Consider the following 13,325-nt stretch of genomic DNA (forward strand, 5'->3'; position numbering starts at 1 on the left):
GCCCGCAATGATCCGCACGTGGTGACTGGTAAGTTCCCTGTAAACGATTGTTTTGCTTCTGTATTGTTTGACACTGGAGCTGATAGGAGTTTTGTGTCGAAAGCCTTTAGTCAACTCTTAGACGTAACTCCAATTCCGTTAGATGCTAAGTTTCCTGTTGAATTAGCTGACGGTAAGACCATAGTAACGACTCATGTACTTGCGGGATGTAAGTTAAAATTGTCAGGTCATATCTTTGATATCGACCTTATTCCTTTTACGCTTAGTAGTTTCGATGTCGTTGTCGGCATGGACTGGTTATCCGAGAACCGAGCGGAGATTATATGCCACGATAAGATAGTCCATATTACCACCCCTTCCGGCGAGATCATTTCGGTCCGAGGCGAGAGAAGCGGCATGACCACCAGCGTCATTACCCCTATGAAGGCGCAGAAGTATCTACGAAAGGGTCATCCGGAAATTTTGGCGCAGATCATTGAGAAACCTGCGGAGGAGAAACGAATTGAAGATATACCTGTTGTGCGAGACTTCCCGGAAGTTTTCCCGGAGGATTTGCCCGGACTCCCTCATATTCGTCAAGTCGAATTTCAAATCGAGTTGACACCCTGTGCAGCACCCATAGCTAGAGGCCCCGTATCGGCTCGCACCGGCGGAACTTCAGGAGTTGTCCACTCAGTTGCAAGATTTGTTGGATAAAGGTTTTATCCGACCTAGCTCATCACCATGGGGAGCCCCTGTCTTGTTTGTCCGAAAGAAAGACGGGACTTTCCGAATGTGCATCGACTACCGGGAATTGAACAAGGTGACGGTCAAGAACCGTTATCCTTTACCCCGAATTGATGATTTGTTTGACCAGCTTCAAGGATCGAGTTACTACTCGAAGATCGATCTACGATCCGGTTACCACCAGCTGAGAGTGTGCGAGGAAGATATCTCAAAGACGGCTTTCAGAACACGGTATGGTCATTACGAATTTTCGGTTATGCCTTTTGGCCTAACCAACGCACCAGCCGTATTTATGGATCTCATTAATCGAGTATGCAAGGCGTACCTCGACAAGTTTGTGATTGTTTTCATCGATGATATTCTCGTCTACTCCAAGAACTAAGCTGACCATGAAGAGCACCTAAGGGTAAATCTGGAATTATTGAAGAAGGAACAACTGTATGCTAAACTCTCGAAATGTGAATTTTGGCTTCGCGAGGTTCACTTTTTAGGACATGTGATCAACGAGAATGGTATCCATGTCAATCCCGGTAAGGTAGAGGCCATCAAAAACTGGGAAGCACCTAAGACTCCGACTGAGGTGCGACAATTCCTAGGACTGGCCGGCTACTGCCGGCGTTTCATCGAGGGATTTTCAAAGATTGCTCAACCCCTCACCGCTTTGACTCACAAGGGCACTAAGTACAATTGGGGTGACGCGCAAGAATCCGCTTTTCAACTGTTGAAAACCAAGCTTTGTAGCGCCCCTATTCTAGCCCTCCCCGAGGGAACGGAAAATTTTGAGGTACACTGTGACGCATCTATACAAGGTCTCGGTTGTGTGCTGATGCAACTCGAGAAGGTTATAGCCTACGCCTCTCGACAACTACGGGTTCACGAGAAGAACTACACGACCCACGATTTGGAACTCGGAGCTATGGTGTTTGCTCTTAAGATATGGAGGCATTACTTGTACGGTACCAAGTTTACCATTTACACCGACCACAAGAGTCTCCAGCATATCTACGATCAGAAGGAGCTGAACATGCGACAGCGTCGTTGGGTCGAGCTGCTCAAAGATTATGATTGTGCCATCAAGTACCACCCTGGCAAGGCCAATGTGGTGGCCGACGCCCTCAGCAGAAAAGAAACAGATAAACCCAGACGGGTGAGAGCATTGCAACTCACGATTCATGCCAGCTTACCCGATCAGATCCGTGATGCGCAACTTGAAGCCTTGAAAGATGACAATCTTCCATCGGAACTCATGCGGGGCATGAACAAGCAACTTGAAACCAGATCGGACGGGGTTCGATATTTTGAGAACCGGATTTGGGTTCCACGATACGGAGAGTTGAGAACTCTAGTGATGGACGAAGCACACAAGTCCCGATATTCTATCCACCCTGGCTCATATAAAATGTATCATGATTTAAAGGCACTTTACTGGTGGCCGAACATGAAAGCCAACATTGCCAACTACGTGAGCAAATGCTTGACTTGTGCCAGAGTCAAGATAGAATACCAGAAACCATCTGGTCTACTACAACAACCGGAACTCCCAATGTGGAAATGGGAACACATCTCAATGGATTTTATCACGGGTTTACCTAAGACACCGACGGGATGCGATACCATCTGGGTGATCGTTGATCGGTTGACTAAGTCGGCACACTTCCTAGCAATTAAAGAAACGGACAAAATGGAAAGACTGACTCGTGTTTACATGAAGGAAGTAGTGTCTAGACACGGAGTGCCTGTCTCAATCATTTCTGATCGAAATTCTCGTTTCACTTCGCACTTTTGGAAGTCGCTGCAAAGCACACTAGGCACCCGTCTTGATATGAGCACAGCATACCATCCTCAGACGGATGGGCAAGGTGAACGAACTATTCAGACCCTGGAGGATATGTTGCGTGCCTGCGTATTGGATTTCGGAAAAAGTTGGGAACCTCACTTACCTTTGGTAGAATTTTCGTATAATAACAGCTACCACGCAAGTATTAAGGCAGCGCCGTTTGAAGCGCTGTACGGACGGAAGTGTCGATCACCACTCTGCTGGGCAGAGGTGGGTGACAGCCAAATCACTGGTCCAGAACTGGTACTCGAAACTTCGGAAAAGATTGTTCAAATCCGAAATCGCATGGCAGCAGCACGAGACCGCCAAAGGAGTTACGCCGACAAGCGCCGAAAACCTCTCGAATTTCAAGTGAACGATCGGGTGTTACTCAAAGTCTCACCTTGGAAAGGTGTGGTTCGCTTTGGGAAGCGAAACAAACTCAACCCACGGTATGTTGGTCCGTACCGGATAACTGAGCGCATTGGTCCGGTGGCGTACCGACTGGACCTACCAACAGAACTCAGTGGCGTACACGATGTATTCCACGTATCAAATTTGAAAAAATGCCTATCTGATGAAACCCAAGTAGTTCCTTTGAAGGAACTACAAGTTGATGAACAGTTACGTTTCATTGAGGAACCAGTCGAGGTTTTGGATTGGGAAACCAAAACGCTCATGCACAGCAAAATTCCAATCGTTAAGGTTGGTTGGAACTCGAGACGTGGACCGGAGTTCACGTGGGAACGCGAGGATCAAATGATGAAAAAGTATCCTCACCTTTTTGAAGGGCTAACCAAACACAGAAAACCGCGAAACTCGGCAAACCGTCAGACATCACCGGAGGTATGAATTAAATTTCGGGACGAAATTTCTTTCTACTAGGGGATGATATGACAAACTGAAATTTTTTTTTTACTCTTTCAGACACTCATCACGACTTGACTCAAATTTTCGGGACGAAAATTCTTTAACATGGGAATGATGTGACAATCGTCAATTTCAGGTTAACTCCGTTAACTCAACTCCGTCAATTCAAACTTAAGATCACTGAATCTATAACACACACTTCATTACATTTAAACTAGGGTTTAAATGACGCTTAACACTTACTACATGCGTAGTCTTTCGGGATTTGCACCGAAACGCAAACGAGTTGACGCAAACGATTGGTGAATAAATGAAAAACGTCAAAACAGTAATTATGTGATAATTATGTGTTAGACTTATGTGTTATGTGATAACATGGTTATAAACGTTAACTCAAGATGTAAACAAGTTAATTTGGGCTAGAAAAGTAATACTTAGAAGTGGAGGGGCCAAAGTGTAACATGTATTATTATAAATACTAATAATAATAAACCCTAACCTATTCTTTTCTCCCTCACAAAAACCGATCAGCCTCTCCCCTTAGCTTCACTTGGCTGCCGTCACCTATACACACACATACAACCACCAGTTTCAAGTTTTGATCGAAGATTAAGGTGCTAGGAAGGTATAATCGACTATTCTATGCATCCTTATTACTTGATTTTGATGTTTGTTGGGTTAATTACAAACCCTAGCTGCCGTCACCTATATGATGTTGTGTTAATTTGATTGTTGTTGATTTGTTAATGATTTGATAACTAGATTGAATCTTGTTGTATGGTGATTGTTGTGTCTTTGATTTGAGTTCAAACACAAACCCTAATCTTGTATGTAATGTGAAATTGATGTGCATGGATGGTGTTTATGGGTCTAGAGGGTTATATGGATGCATGATAGTTCATAGATTGTTATTATGTTGAGTTTGGATGCAAACAGATTCTGGACAGAATGTGTATACGATGTTTAAGTGACTGTAACGAAGTGTAAACGTGAAAGTTGGTTGAGATTGTGGGTACTGCAGTAAACTAAGTTGAGTCTAGTTTCTAAAAAGTATAAGTTTTTAATTTTTGGACAAGTAGAAGTTAACTTTTATGATTTTATAAAAACGTTGTGCAAAGCTGGGCTGTTAGACCTGCTGTTAGGTTATGTTGTAAATATTATATCTCATGAACTACGAGACCAATTGGGTTGGTTCCACTTCTGGAAGTTGACTCATTGAGTTAGGAACCAAACCCAAGTGGTCTTGCATTTATTGGATTTTTCGTTTAACGGGAATTGAAAATAACATTTTGTTGTGCATGAATCTGATTGTTATTAGTTTGCTGTAATGATTTGATGATTGTGAGAAAACTATAAGGAATAAAAATGTAATAAAATATGTTCTGGAAACCTAAGACATATGTGCTTCTGTGATGATTTTTGGTAAATTAATTGAGATGCTATGATCGGTGAAATAGTACAATCTTTCTAGTAGGATTTCTGTCTCGGTGAAACTAGCTGCTGAGTTGTGTAAAAATGCATGAAACATGATACTTGCTATATAATTGTTATGTTTTGACCAAAATACCCTTGCGGGGAATAATTGCTAATTGATTGCCATGATTTGACCAAATTGCCCTCATGGGGAATAATGGCTAGTTAATTGTTATTTGTTGACCAAAATGCCCTTACGGGGAATAATTGATAGTGATGTACTTTATGAATACATGACACGTATATGATTGCTTACACATGTAATGTGTCACAAAAACACTTGTTAAAGTCACACACGATTCACAAACGAAACACGAAACATGTTATGTGCATAGGTATTATGTGCCGGGTCTAGAGACTCGATAATATTCCGACACTTAGAAAAATCTCTTTATTGTTTTAGAACGCTAGAGAGAGTTTTTCGGTGACGCGCATCTTGGTGATTTAATTTGGGAAATTCTTCGCAAACAGTGAGTTTCACTTTCCCCTCTTTAAACTGTTTTCAAACGCTTTTCACTTGGGGGAGATAACATACTCCACAACGCATTTAACATTTTGTTATAAATTATATATCACTTGTAATGGCTAAGTGGCAAACGAAACATTTGAAGTCCTACACATCGAACCGGTTAATATTTAGAATAGCGAGTCACTGTTGAGTAGTACTACTGGGTTTGACAAACCCCACCCAACGCTAAACTCGACTGGAGGTCGAGCGGGTGTAATTTTGGCTAACACGTACCATGGTCTGGAGGACCTGGTGACAAGGCACTTACTAAACGAGTCAGCTTCGGTGTCGAACACTTAGTAATACTTGTTGTATAGATTAGCTACCTATCGATATATAATTTGACATAACACTATCTTGTAACGCAAAACGCCGTAACGTGGTTACGCAAAACGCTTAACGCAAAACGCCGTAACGTGGTTACGCAAAACGCTTAACGCAAAACGCCGTAACGTGGTTACGCAAAACGCTTAACGTAAAACGCTGAACGCAAACGCTAAACGATTTATTTTTATATAACTTGTGAACTCACCAACCTTGTGTTGACACTTTTAGTATGTTATTCTCAGGTAGCCGAGGCGGGCGCGCGGTTTAGGAACATGCATTGCTTGAAAAACTTTTAACTATGCAAACTTACTGTTAACTGTTATCATTGGTTTTAAATCGTCCTGCGTGACGTAACATTGTTTCTATGGTTTTACGCTTCCGCACTTATTTTCATTTAAACGTTTTTATGGTTTGATTATAACTGATGATTCCGATCCTGTTAGTTCACACCCTCTGACGGTAAAACTCCGTTAGTGGATTTTGAGGGTGTGACAATAATCAGATTTGGTATTTAAATCAGTTGTGAATTTTTTAAATTTGAATCAGTTCAAATAACCAACAACCTAAACAACCTAAAAATGGACCAGCCGAATACCTTAGCTATAACTAGAGATGCACATCCTAACCGGTTAACCGGTTCCTAACCGATTTCCTAACCGGTATTACTCTAACCGGTTTATAACCGGTCCAAACCGGTTAGTAAACGGTTTTTTGTTAACCGGTTTACGTAAAAAAAAAAAGTTGCAGCTGCGTTTGTTACCGTTTTTTTACCTTTAGAAACGGTAATATTACCGTTTTTTGTACTTTGGACCCATTTTAACCCTTTATAATTAGTATAAATAAGTATGGAGTGTGTTGGGTTGATTACACCACTTCCCGAGCTCTCAAAAACGCAAAAAACCGCAAAAAAATACCGGAAAAACCGCAAAATCAAACTCAAAACCGCGACAAAAACCGCACAAAAAAATGTCTACACTTGAACAACTTGGTGGTTTAACCGTCGTGCAAATTTTCGCAACAAACCGAGACAAAACCCTTTGGTGTAATTTCGACTTGTGCGAAATGTCGAACGGATCTCATAAGGCTCGGTGCAAAAAATGTGGAAAATTTTACGCACCGGAGTCGAACTCCTCTTTAAGGCTTCACCTACAAAAACATTGTGATGTTGTGAAAAACAATCCGGCTAGGGATCAAGCGAATCTTTCAACCGGTGGAGGCGACATTTGGGTTTTCCACCTCGACTAAGTTCGTGAAAGGATGACAAAATTTGTCATTCAAGAGGGCTTACCGTTTGATCACTTTGACAACCCGCGCTTGACAAAGTTGATCCAAGAAACACTCCAACCTCGTTACCAACATGTAAGTCGCACTACCTTAAGACGCGATTGTTTAAAAATGTGGAAAAAAGCTAAACAAGAACTAGTTTTGGGTTTCGAAAACTTAAAAATCGGTGTTAACTTAACTACCGACGTTTGGTCGGCTCCACACGGTATACCGTTTTCGTATCTTTGCGTTACCGCGCATTGGGTTAATCCCGACACGTGGCAAATGATGAAGTGTACGATCGCGTTTGAGTTATTTAGTTATCCTCACACCGCCGAAAACTTGTTTTATATTTTAGATCATGTTATACAAACATTTAAATTACAAGACAAGCTTTTTTCAATATCTTTCGATAACGCGTCAAATAATACCGCCGCGGTTCAAAAACTAAAAATAAAATACAAACCGATTTGTGACGGTGTTTTCTTTCATACTCGATGTGTTGCACATATCATTAACTTGGTTGTGCAAGACGGTTTAAAAGTTAAGGAAATAAAAAAAGTAACCGAGCGTTTTAGAGAAATGTTAACCGATATTTTTAGAACTAGTAAGCAAAGACATACAAGATATTTGCAATTGTGTATCGATACGAATTCCGTCACTTTAGGTCTGTATTTCGACGTACCTACTAGGTGGAATTAGACTTGGTTTATGCTTGATAACGGGTTAAGACAAAGACCGACTTTGGAATTATTTCATGACAATCTTGCTAAGAAACGAAAAGTTAGGGCATTTTCGGTGAGGGGGTTGTGAAATGATTTCAAAGTTAAGCGAGTTGCTTAAATCTTTTAAAACCGCAACCACTTATTTGTCGGGAGTTTATTATCTGACGAGTCCGTTGGTTCTTCATCAAATTTGGTTAGTTTGTGTCAAAATAAACGAGTTTGAATATGTTGATCCAATGTATGATTATATGATAGTTCCAATGAAATCAAAATTGAAAAAATATTTTGAAGAATTGCCGGCGGTTTTTACTTGTGCCGCCGCATTGAACCCGACTTTAACCATTAGCAGGGTTGAAACTTTAATCGAAAAAATTGTTTGGGGTTTGGATTTGTATTTAGATTACCCGAATTGTGCATCAAAACAAGTGAGAAAATTTAATACTTATTTAGAAAACATGTTTGAACATTATTCTTTTAAATATGGTTCGAGTAACCCAAACATAATTTTGTTTAATGATATAAGAAACGATAAACTTAAAAGAGCTCGTGGTAGCGCACCAAATAGCGAGCTAAACCGGTATGGTGCAACCGATTTTATGTTCACGGCAAATGATTTTGAAAACTTTGATATTTTGGGTTGGTGGAAGCAAATGGAACCACAATTCCCCATGCTTGCCGCCATGGCCCGTGATTTACTAATCATCCAAGCTTCTACGGTAGCTTCGGAAAGTGTTTTTTCTTTGCGTGGTAGGATTCTAAAGATACGAAGGACGAGGCTAAAACCGGAATCGATGGAAATGTGCATTTGCTTAAAAGACCACTTGGATGCGGCGGACCGTATCCAACATACATCTAATCTTGAAGGAGAGCTCGTTGTTGAAGGAAAGCTACACGAAGAAGAAGTAGCAATTGGTGCCACACAACCACTAACCGAGGAAGAACAAATGTATGATGATTCGGTGCAATCGAGTTAGTCCCGAACCGGACCTAGAAGACCCCGTGTTTAATGTAGACGACGATGACAAAGATGAATAAATAAACGAGTGAAGCCGAAGCCCGGATAGAATAATAAACGAATGAATTCAATGTCATGTAGATTAAACGTTTATTTTCAAGTTATAAGTATTGTTTAAAGCTATGAACGTTTATTTTCAAGTTATGATTATGAAAATAGGTAAAAAAAAATCAATCAATAACAAGTGTTTTTAGCTTTTTATGATTTTTTCAGGTTTTTTTTTTATTTTTCCAGCTTTTTTTTAATTCGAAAACCGGTTTTTTTAACCGGTTACCGGTTAACCGGTCCGGGTATTAACTGGTTCCGGTTAGACCGGTTAGGGTATTTCTGTGGACGAACCAGTTAGTAACCGAACCGATTAACCGGTCTAACCGGTTAGAATATTAAAAAAAAAACGGTTACTAAAATAACCGGTTACCCGAAATATGCACCTCTAGCTATAACTCTATAAGCCTATAGATATAAGATTCTTAATTTGGGCTAGGCCCATTTTTTAATTTTGATTAAGCTTTCGGGTCATAACTACATGCTTATGGTGGGCATCAATCATTATCGTTAATTGAGATGGTGAACATTTGGCAGAAACCGGAGACTTTTGTTATTGGGCCTAAACCTTTCTGCTATTTAACATCAGATTTTTTTTCTATTTTAAAACTCTCACTTCCATGGAAAAGTTAACGTACAAAAGAAGTTAACGTATTAAACATGATAAACAAGTAAAATAATTATATACACAAGTAACTTAATTATGTAATTACGTCATATAATAATTTTGTAATTACTCTATGGCGTAATTACATAATTAAGCTACTTATAATTACTTTATTTAATTCTCACGTTTTCCACATTAATTTCATTTGTATTTGATTCAAACCACTCACTCCTAATATAAGTATACCAAAATGTTATTGACACGCTTTTTTAAGCATATAAAAACCTACATAATTCTTCTTTTAGTCTTGATTAATTAACCTTACCATCCCTCACATTTATAATTGGTCACGAGTTTCGTCTTTCTGTTATCCTAAAATGTCTTTTTAAGTTTATTTATTTAGATGTATATTTTTTTATTATTTTGATTTAATGAAATTCATTATTTTTGTGTTTTAAATATATAACTTAGTTTCATTTAAAAAATGGAAAATACAAATTTGGATACTTCTCAAAGGATGATCACCAATTTTGTTACTTTTCCATGAATTTGGTTAAAATGACGTGGCACTTGGCATACACTTATTGGTTGGTACCATTCGAGTAATTCTCAATGTGCCCCCGGAAAAAAAAATGTTCGGGTACTTCTCAACGACTTTCGTAGAGTCACTCAATGTCTTTTCTTTTGGTGTTGATCTCGGATGTTAACTGTTAAGTAAACTAACACAATAGATAAAACTATAAAAGAAAGAACCCATGTAACATTACTTTTAATACATGAACAGTTATTAGTAAAAACAATTTATCATAATAGTAGCCACGAATAATCTTATCTTTGAATGTAGATTGTCTTTTTTGGTCCAAAAGCAAGTGAAATAAAAGTAAAATAAAAAACAAGAAAATTTATTTACATCATATGGGTTAGGATGGGAATGATTAGAAACTTACATTCAGAAGGATAAGAAGTAATAACAATGGAGCCCATTAGTTGAATGCCTGTTATGGTACTGATGAGTTCCTTTCATCTATCTGTCTCTCTGTCTTTTTCAACAGACATTTGGAGGACGATCGATTCAATGGACAGTTCCCGTCATCTTTAGTAAATACTGATAGATTGCATGAATCGTAAGTTGTTGTACTAGTGTATGCAAATGAGCTGAATATTACATAAAATGCTTTTAACTTTTAAGTCGGTCAATACTTATTGTCATCGTGTAAGGGGTGAATTCTCGCCTCGTTTGGACACCTTGTGTGAATTCTTGGCCATATATTTCTTTGTCCCGAGGCATCATGTAAATCAGACCCCCAGTGCTTGACTTCGACGCTTAAACAAGGAGTTTACAATTAAGGATTTTGGGCTTCTCAACTGTTGGAAATAATCCTGATCTCGTTAGTTTATTAAAACTTGGTTAAACTTTGTTATAACGTCCAATTAGTACAGTTAGGGTGTAAATTGTAAATAGTTAATAGTTTGTGTAAATGTTGTAATCGGTTAGAAAAATAACAGATGCGTTGCATTCATATGTGAAACGTCACGTCTATTAGGAACAAGAATACTGCGACGTAAAAATAGTGGCGTTGATCATCAATGTAAAATATTAGTTCTTCAAGAAATTCATAATACAAATTTATTTTGTTTAATTTTTGTTTTTGTATTGTTTAGTTTCAATTCATTTGTTTAATCGATCCTATCAAGAAGAGGCCATCATCAACTACTTCTTGAGTCTTGAGATCGCCCTCACTAATAATGCACTACTCCTAGTCAAACCAGGTATGCTCATGACAGGACCGGTCGGGGGGGGGGGGGGGGCTCCCGGCTTGGCACTCGCTAGGCTTGAAAAATTTTTTAATAAAAAAAAGTATATGTATTTTTATGAAAAACTATATGTATATTTAATCTTTAAACTTAATTACATAGCAACTCACTTGATCTAGTGGCAAATGAGTATAAGACTCCCCAACCAAAAGGTTCTAGGTTCTTGTCTCATCCGAGACATGTTTAAACTTTTGTTTTTATACAATTGTTTTTTACACAACCCAAATCATAAACAAGTATGTCATTTAAAACTTAAATTGTTTAAGCCAACAAAATACTTCTTTTATTTAAGACTCAAATATTTTTCGCATTCAACCCAAAATATTTTAAAAATTCTCGGAGACGGCCCTGGCTCATGATTCTCTCTCAAGCAAGGTTTCTTGAATCCAAACCGGTGCATGGAGAACCCTCTTGCAACAAATGAGACATTCTCATCTATTGGCGCGATTTTCCCAACCCCACCTTATACCACTCCATTCCAGTGTCTGCGTTATTATACCAGAACTTATCACATTTATTCCGCTCAATTGAGTGGATTCTTCAAGATGTTAATGTCACCCTTTCGGATGGGCTTATTTTCATTGATTACTCTATATACTAATGAAGCGAATATCACATTAATTGCGTTTAAGTCAGGTCGATACGTATTGCGTGTCTTGTTAACTTAAACAACTAGTGTCGTATACAATCTATGTTTTGTTGTGATAGCGATCTATCTGCTTATGAGTATTCCTTTATCTATAGCGCCTAAGATAATAATAAATAAATAAAAAGAAAATTAACCTAAAGAGAAATGGGCCAAGAGTTCAACATTGTATATTTGTTGTATGGAACATGGTAAATAATTTTGTTTAAAACACAGGAGTTCTTTAAACATATTAAGCATACCTATTATTTCGTTAATAAGAATGCCACAAAATAAAACGAAAATGGATTTGTGAGTAGTGTTGGATTCAGAAGAAAAGTTTTTGTTCAGATGTAGCTGATACATAAAACGAAGAAAATAATTTACACTTAAAATGTATTTCGTCAAGAAAGTTGAAAAGTAACAGGAGCTACCCTTCAACCTATGCTAGATTCGCCCTTAGGTGAATTTGACACGTATTCGTTTATGCCCACAGCTTACCTGGCTTATGGTACAGTAGAGAAAAGTAACACTTGGACTAGACTTGTAGTCGTATTTGCGGGACACAAGAAGATGGAATATAAATTGAATAGACTTGTACCCTTTCCCATGTTCCATATATCAGTTGCCACCACAACCACTATCTATTTGAGATCATCGTTATAGTGTGGTCCGTGATCAATAATGCTATTTTAAATTCATGCATAAACAATAATAGTTTGACCAGTCAACTTCCAAGCTAGCAGCATCACAGTCACACATCAAGCTTTAACTTAATCTTTCATCAATATTGATTGATGTTATTTTGTCTTTTGGCTAGTTGGTTTATCTCAATGGATCTTTTATATGGAAGTTTATCGTAGAGCCATCGGGCGTAGATAAACTAGACTTGATAAGTCGGCTTGAAAATGATCCAACCTAAAAAGAGCATACTAAAATGATATATGAAGTTACATGATCCATCAGTATATTAGTTAACGAAACGTCTCAACAGGTGGTTGGATCATGTGACATACATTATAGGCGGGTTTGCATCAACCATCGGGTCCCTATTTTATCATATGGAGCTCCGAGTTTAAACTTAATGATTTTCTCCGTCTTTTATAAGTTTAATTTATTTCAGATAATTAACATGATTACTCTAACTTGTTTTCATTCCTAGTCTATGAATATTGAACTTTTATGATTTAACGATATCAATTTGTGCTTTCGCTTTATGTCGTCTTCAATCTACGACCATCGGCGATCCAAAGTCCGAACCACTGACGGAGGTGTGAGTCAACATACTCCTCACTCACTCCAAGATTCAATAATAATATTTCGAATCTGATTTGTCATAATGTTCTTATTAAATATATATATAAAACTTGGATTAAAATATATGAATAAGTATGAAGACAAACGATACGTAAAGATTTATTAATAATATTTAATATCTGATTTGACATTCCCAAGTTTTATTTCATATTGTTGGGTATCATTCAAGCTTCTTTCAAATTTTGTTGACTGT

Source organism: Bidens hawaiensis, unplaced genomic scaffold, assembly GCF_021521415.1.
Source record: "Bidens hawaiensis isolate Kalapana, Puna unplaced genomic scaffold, B.hawaiensis_p1.1 tig00038627_1, whole genome shotgun sequence".
NCBI classification, from domain to species: Eukaryota; Viridiplantae; Streptophyta; class Magnoliopsida; order Asterales; family Asteraceae; genus Bidens; species Bidens hawaiensis.